The 8127-nt window shown below is 38.8% G+C and overlaps 1 long non-coding RNA gene across 3 annotated transcripts; it reads right to left on the bottom strand.

The window, feature by feature from the left end:
• Positions 1 to 790: 790 nt before the first annotated feature.
• LOC130730498 (uncharacterized) lies at positions 791 to 3841 on the bottom strand. Of its 3 annotated transcripts, none has more exons than XR_009016365.1 (4): positions 3408 to 3841; positions 2140 to 2685; positions 1896 to 1990; positions 791 to 1308 (listed from the first exon to the last, which is right to left on the bottom strand). It is a non-coding gene; the product is annotated as an uncharacterized LOC130730498 (long non-coding RNA). The 3 variants fall into 3 exon arrangements; XR_009016366.1 differs by having other exon boundaries at positions 2140 to 2519; positions 2629 to 3841; XR_009016364.1 differs by having other exon boundaries at positions 2140 to 3833.
• Between the last annotated feature and the right edge of the window lie 4286 nt (positions 3842 to 8127).

An 8127-nucleotide genomic window follows, 5' to 3' on the forward strand; every position in this document is an offset into this window, starting at 1 on the left:
TGATAGCTTAATTAGTTATAGCTTGGAAGCATTGTATAAAACATGTTACAATGTATTGTCAGTGTTATGGATGAATCCACATTAATTTCTTCTCTTTAGGCAAGCACAAGTGGTGGAAGGGCACCATCTGATCGGCCATCTTATGCAGCTGATCCTTGTTTATATAGAAGAGTTTTAACTCCCAAGGATAAAGTGCTTATCTTAGCATCTCCAGCATTTTGGGATGTTATGACCAAGCAAAGGGTCCTAGCAGCTGTTCATGCTGCCCCACCCCATGTAAAATTCTTGTTCTTTTCTTTTTCAACTCTCCTTCTATCCATTTTATTATAATACTTTGAAAATTAATTTCTTTTTAATTCAGGGAATGGCAAAGTATCTACTTAATGCTGCATTAGCTGAGTTAGCTACACGAAGTGGAATCTCCATTGCAAAGCTTAATAGCATAGCTCCTGGGGAAGAGAGGCTGGCTGTTCACAGGGATATAGCAGTCATTGTTGTCTGCTTGAGCCATCGGTGGGATAAAGAAAGGGGAGGACCTATTAATAGTGCATCATTCCACGGATTTGACAATGATAAAAAAGATTCATTGTTTTACTGGTTGGAGAATATGATGTGAGGATCTTCATGGAGAGTTGGAGACTTGATACCTTTGATCAATTTTTGGTTATGTTCAATTTTTTATTCATTGGCACTGACAATTTTATCCCAAATGTTTGGAACATGTTGTGCAGTTAATAAATAAATCACTTTTTTGAATTCAGGTTTAACATAACCTGACCGTGTAAACATGTGATAGGAATGATGCATCTATAATTGAAATCCTAGAATTACATATATATATATCTGATGGTATGTGCATTTGGCTTCTTATTCTATACAAGGAAGAGGGTATTTCCCTTTAGGAACATGACCTCAGTCATTGAACTAGGAACTCACAATCACCCACTTCCAGTTTCAGCCACAGCCATGGATTCTAGCACTTCTGCTGCTCTTTCCATGCTATAGTCAGGTTCTTACACATCTCAGCCTACAGGTCACTGTGCTGCATCTATTGGAAGTGCTTCTACAATGTTCATTGGTCTGAATTTCAGTTCTTATAATCAATCAAGAGCAACACAGGCCTTCTTACCAACCCCTACCCCACATTTGTTCCCAACAATCACTTTAGACCTGACTTAAACAACCTCTGAGTCATGGAATTCTTTAGGGAGAGGAGGAGGTCGATGGAGAAGGACATGCTTGGAACTGGTGCATCATTGTCAAAAGCCTCACATTCATAATCGTCTGGGACACCCCAAGGATCTCACTCTGCAACCAATGTACATAGCATTTAAGTAAAACACATACTTGACCAAAACAAATAAGAAGACCAAACATATCACCTACAGCAGGAGCTTTTAATGATTGTATATGGTCACTCTCTCAGTAACCTCTTATCCTTTATGAATCGATCCCCCCCCCTCAGGAATGAGATAGGAGGAAGCAATGGTACAGTCAAAACATAATATAACTGAAACCGAAAGTGGATTATGATATAAGCCACAACATTTCCATTCACCGCCTTGAAATACATACCAAAGCTCCTATAACTTTGGATCCATAAAGAACTCCATTCAATATGACATTCACCCTCACAATTCCACACAGTACACATAACACAGTATTTAGCAGACAAATCCACAAATTAAACTCTCACACGTTACTTATGAAGCCCTCATTTACTTTTAAGGTAGTGTTTGACAATCAAATAGAGCAGAATGGAGCAATAGCTTTGATTTCAGTTTGTGGAATCATACATCAATGCGTACATCAGAACATGCATAGTACTAAGGAGAATCTAAGGAACAATATTATGGAATGATAACAAACAAACAGTAGCAGAAAAATCAATTGACCTTGATGCCAAGAAGTCCTACACCAAACGCGCTCCCCTTCTGAACCTCATGCTCAAATGGCAATGGCCCTGAGCAAAATCACTCAAAGGCGACGCCTGAAGATGATACATGCAAACACAACCACCAATTTATTCATACACACTACATGCAATTGACAAACAGAAACACAGAAGAAGAAAACACTACACAGACAAAGAAATTCAAGCGAAGGTAGCAAAAGGCGATGGGATCGGTATGTATTTACCATTCTTAGAAAGATCAGCAAACGGTCAAGCAGCTTCGTTCCACGTCAAAGTAGAGTTGAGGATGGAAACCTGTTCGGTGACGTCTGCAAGCAGTGGTAGGCGGCACCAGCTAGAATCTGAAGAGGATAGTGTCATACCTAAAGAGTCTGAAGCTTAGTGGAGAAATCAATGGGGTGTAATCGGAATGACTATGAGAAGAGGAGGACCACAATGAACAAATTCGGTTCATTGCCCAAACATAATTGAAAAATATATATATATGAAGACTAAAATAAATTATACAACTCATCATCAAGTTTATATTCATTATTCCGCCAAACTTCAAAACTGACATACTTGATAGCCTTAAGCACATAAAGATCGAGGTCATCTTCGAACTCTAATACAGGGAAAATGAAAGATAAGCATTTACTAGTGCGTAGGGAAGTCTGAAATCTATAAGGTATAAGACAAAGAACCTGGATATACATAGAGACACTTGAACAAACCTGGATTATTTATCCATTGGGTTTCCATTGCCCATTGTAGTTAGGGTTCTTGATTTTCTGCAAAACAAAAGCAAATGCAAATAAATTCGTCCAGAAAATATCCAAATCAAAAAGGAAAAACTGAACCCAAAAGTCTTGAAACTGATACTTCCCAGCTGGAAATCTATAATTAAACTTCATCAAAATCTAGTTTAATTAATGGCTTTAGGAAAGAAACAATTTATTGAATGGCTTTAGGAAAATTGCAATGATTAATTACCACCCATTGAGTTATTTTGGAAAACTCCACACATTAAGCTATTTTGGTTCTATTCCTTTACCGTAGCAATGAGGCCTCCTCTTCAATGAAAAACACTAGTGAGTACCAAAAATCAGAGAAAATGCTAAACACTCGTAAGTATTATGACATTGGTTTAATTTATATAGCCAAACCCAGCTAATGGGAAAAGCTTAAGTTATTGTCATGATTTTCCTAAGTTATCATACATGTCAGTAGGTACAAGGATAAAGTGCAAAAGTTGTCATTTATCTGAAAAATCAACAATTGGAATTGTAACAGAATACAGGCATCTACAAGAACACTTGAAGTTAAAAATGTAAGCAATTTGTTTTCTTTTTATAATTTTGCACTATATATATTTCAATCCTAATTTTATCAGAAATGAGTGTTAAAAGTTTGTATTTACTTTGGGAGTAACCAAATTCCTGAAGATAAAGCAATAAAAGCAGACTTGAAAGCAATACAAGTTAGATCTGAAACTGAGAGGCAGTAGTAGTACCATCATCTTCTTCTACGATCCAACCAGCACAGTTCAATGGACTGAACCAGAGGAGCTGATTTACCGGAAAACTCTTGAACCCGTCGGAACATATCAGTGAAATTGGGAATGGGAGTTGGAACTTTGCTTCTCTCTTTACTGTTCTCCCAGACGCGGTGGTGGAACTCATTAGTTGTGTTTGGCTTGGAGATCCATCGGGCATGTACTATGCGTATAAATGGTTGTTGAATGATGCTACGGATATGGAAGGGGGAATAATCCATCTTGGACCTGGATTTGGAAGCTTCATGCCCCATTCAAGGTGTGTTTTTTGGGTTTCGATGATTGTGAGAGATGTGTTACCTACCAATGCGCTTCGCCATAGGAGACGCGTGGTGAACTCTCCGTGTGTCCACAGACGACTCTACACTGCTTGCGAGACTGTTATTTTGGAGTCCCTAAGAAAGTAGGCACCGGTCATATTAGTCCATAGAGATCATTAATGGTTAAAAAAATTCTGTAAGTGTCGACGTCGGTCATAGTAGTCCCTATCTAAGTTTGGCCGTTAGTCCCTAGAACGGAAAGTGCTCATGTGTCACGTTATGTGCACGTAGGTTTCAATTTAGTCCCTCACGTTATCAATTTAGTTCCTAGGTAATCAATTTAATTAAAATAATGAGTTAAAAAAAAAAAAAAATAGAAAATCCAAACTAAATTTAATTAAAATTATGAATTACAAAAAATAAAAAATTAACCAGATTTTTCTTAAATCTTAATTATAATATAAAAAAACCCCAGATCTTTTTCATCATCTTCATCTTCTGGAAACCTAACCCAAACCCATCCCCTCCCGAAAGCCTCCACGCCACCCAGCCGCCACCGATTCACTACAGCAACCGCCGACCAGCCACCACCGATCCAAAGCCTCCACTCAGCCTCGTCAAGGGTCGTGGATTGTGGACTATGTTTCTTCAAGCTTGCTCTCAAGCAGATGGGTTTCAAATTTGGGTCCAATCTACATGCTTTCCTCTTCTAATCATCTCAATTTATCTCCCTTATCTTCTGAATTTCAACCAGAGAAAACTCTTCACTGATTTCAACAAAAAGATGCTAACTTTATCAATTTCAACTGGTCGGATCTGGTGCCTTTCTGTTGAAGAAGATGAAGTTGGGGTGAGTTTGGTTCTGGAGACAGATCGGTGGAGGAGACGATTCGGTGTGGTGGTAGTGTTGATGGGATTGGGTTTCAATGGCTTCTCTCCTTCATCTTCCATTGTTCTATTTTTTGATATATGTTTTTGTTTTTATGATTTTTTTTTTGCTGTTGAAGGAAGATGATGGGTTTTGGGGTTTTGATATTCTCTCTGAGTGAGGATGGGTTGTGGACATTTTGGATGGAAAGGTAAAATGCTTCCATGGTATGTGTCTTTTGGCAATGGCTGTGAGGGACTTTGGGAGCTGTGGATTGCTGCTTTTGTTTTGTGTTCTGGGTTGCAGATACTTCATATCAGGTGCAGGGTGTTGTGACAAATTGGATGGATGACACAATTGCCTCTTGGGTAATTTTCGGTTGGCACTTGTTGTGAGGAATTTTGGAGCTAAGGCCTGCTGCACTTGTCTTTTTTTTTTTCTGGGGTGCAGTTAATTTAATTTTTTGTGCAGTTTTGTTGTGTTTGCTGTGAATTTCATGGAGAGGCTTTCAAGTACAACACACAGGACTTGCCAATATGTGAGGGACGTGATGCTGCTGAAGCTGCTACAACATTCGTTCCCTTCCTTTTATTAGTTTCATTTTGCTGCACCTTAATTCTTAGTCTCCTTTGATGTTGCTTTTTAATTATCTTTGTCCTCTTTGTACTAAGTCTACCTGTTGAAGCTTTGGAAGAAGTTGATGATGTGATTTTTTTTTAATAAAGTTTTTATCTGATTTGTAAATTATTTGACTTATTTTTTTATTTTTTTAATTAAGATTTTCTATTCTTGTATTTTTATTTTTTTAACTCATTATTTTAATTAAATTTAAATACCTAGGGACTAAATTGATAACGTCGGGGACTAAATTGAAACCTACGTGGCACATAACGTGACACATGGACACTTTCCGTTCCAGGGACTAACGGCCAAACTTAGATAGGGACTACTATGACCGACGTCAACACTTACAAGGATTTTTTTAACCATTAATGATCTCTAGGGACTAATATGACCGGTGCCTACTTTCTTAGGGACCAAAATGGTGATTCACTCGTTATTTTGCGAGGCAGGTCTGGCATGGGTTGGGTTTAAGTGGCAGGAGTCCTGGGTTTGAAGAGGTGGATCCTGGAGCTTGGGTTCGTCAGTTTACGGGTTCGCATGAGTGCTTGATGTTGGCTGCAGTTTGGGGCATTTGGTCAGCTCGAAATAGAGCTGTGTTTGGGGACCAGACTTTCCTGTGGCGCTTCTTCGTTGGATCCAGGGGCTGTGTGGTGAGAACCTTCGAGCGTGGCCGATGGCTGCTAATTATAGACCGGAGCGTGCGGTTGCCTAGAAAGCGCCTCGGGAGCAGGAAGTTGCGGTTAACTGTGACGGTAGCAGGGGTGTAGCTTTTGTGAGAAGTGGTTTTGGTGGGTGCATCCGGAATGCTCATGGGGATTGGTTAGAGGGCTTCATGGGGTTTGGTGGCGATGAGTTTGTGCTTCGTATGGAGCTTGAGGGAATTTTCCATGGGTTGCGAGTAGCTTGGAGTAATGGTTATCGGTCTGTGCTTTGCCTCTCTGATTCGCAGCTGGCGGTGTCTCTGGTTCTTCAGCCTCCAGCATCCACCCATGAGTGTGCAGCGCTCATTGCCAAGATTGGTGATCTGCTTCATTGTCATTGGGAGGTTCGTCTGGAGCACACTCTTCGTGAAGGAAACGCATGCGCTGACTTCATGGCTAAAGCTGGTGCTTAACAGGATCAGCGCTTCCAGTTAGTGTCGGCTCCTCCGCTGAGCATGGCTCAGCTTCTGCTTGCATACGCGATGGGGATATCTTTCGTTAGGCGTTAGTTAGTTTTTTGGTTTTCTAATTTTCCTCTTGTATCAAAAATATGATAGGAAGATGGGGGGTTGGATTTGCCACCCACATATTAGATTTGCCACTCCATTTTAAAGTGGGAAAATATTAAAATATCCTTTTCTTAAGTAGTCCGGAAGTTAAAGTTCCGAAGTACTCCGGAACTTAAAGTTCTGAAGCCTTTGCAACTAGAATTAACACCTAGTGTTTTTTAGTACTCCGGAAATTAAAGTTCCAAAGTATCCCGAAACTTAAAGTTTCGGAGGATAGTTCTGACATTTAAAAAAAGAAACCTGGAGTGACAGATTTGGTACTAGAGGTGCCAAATCCAACTCCCTGCAGATGGAGGTAACAAAATTATCAACAACAAAAAAAAAAGATGGAGGTAACAAATTTGGGTGTCGTAAAGGTGTCGTTAATGTTTGTGGTTCATATACTATAACTCTTATCTACCGCTTTAAGAATTTTGTTTAGTATATTGCAGAGTATAAAACGTGACTAGTAGAGCCATATATAAATGTTTGTGGCCTAAAAGTGAGTTTTTTTTATAAGAATACTAAAAAGACTTATATCATTGACGAACGCACTGTCGTGGGTGCGTGTCAAAGTATTTTTGCTTTAAATGCAGTACAAGGTGTTGAACACCAGGATCGTCCTCACAAGGACTTGATGAATAATTAATTGATATTAGAGTAAAACAAAAACAAATAAAAGGGGGTTTTGATTGATTTGATAGAAGGTAACAAAGCAATAATTAAAGAGATAGACAAAATAGAGAAAACGTTAGTCATCAGATTATAACATTCAAGTGCAACAAACCTTCATTGGTTACAAAAGATTAATTCTTCCTTATCAATTCCCTAATTCATGAGAACTAATTAACTAAGCGGAAATTAATTCACAGTTTCCTAAACTAAGCGATTAAGAAACAGTTACGAACTAACATGAACTAAGCGAACATGCATCAACTCTTATTTCTAAAACTACGGAATTAAGCAAACCCTAGATCAGAAATAGAGATGAAGAGGATTAATAAGAACAAATTCGCATTTAAGAATAGAACCTCAAGTTTGCAAACACAAGAATATTAAAAATCCTAAGACTAACTATGGAGTTTAGCAACTCATAATAGAAAAGAGAGAGAGATAAAGGAGGAGGAGGAGGAGGAGGTTATGGTGAGATGATGTGGTGAGGTGGTGAGGTCTAACAAAAGCCTAAACCTCACTTATTTATACTAATAAATAAACTTGTTTATCAAGTAACAATCCTTGTTATCTAAATCTTTTCTAAATCTTCACAAAATCAGGCTCACATAAAAGGAGTAAGCTGCTGATCAACCAGGCATTCGCGGGTCCCACAAGAAGTCTGAATCTTCAATCACGGTAAACATTAGAATTGTAGCTCTTTAAGTCAGCTTCACGGGCCTTCAATCGGATCCTAATTCGGAGTTCTGTAGCCCAAGATATAATCATTTTAGTGCAGACTGTTCCAGACTCGTAGGATTAGCCACAACAACTTTGCAAGGAAATTCTGACCAAGTTCAAGGCTAGTTCTGGAATTGTGCTGAACATGAAAGTTGTAGGCCTTTGAGTTAGCTTTCCAACGACATATTATGAGTCCTTTTTTAGTATTTGGTGCTCCAGATTCAATATGTTTTAGCAAAACAGCCATAGAAACTAAAAGTGTAGAAATAAGCACTTTTCTATGAA

Source organism: Lotus japonicus, chromosome 1 (genome assembly GCF_012489685.1).
Source record: "Lotus japonicus ecotype B-129 chromosome 1, LjGifu_v1.2".
In the NCBI taxonomy this organism is placed as follows: Eukaryota; Viridiplantae; Streptophyta; class Magnoliopsida; order Fabales; family Fabaceae; genus Lotus; species Lotus japonicus.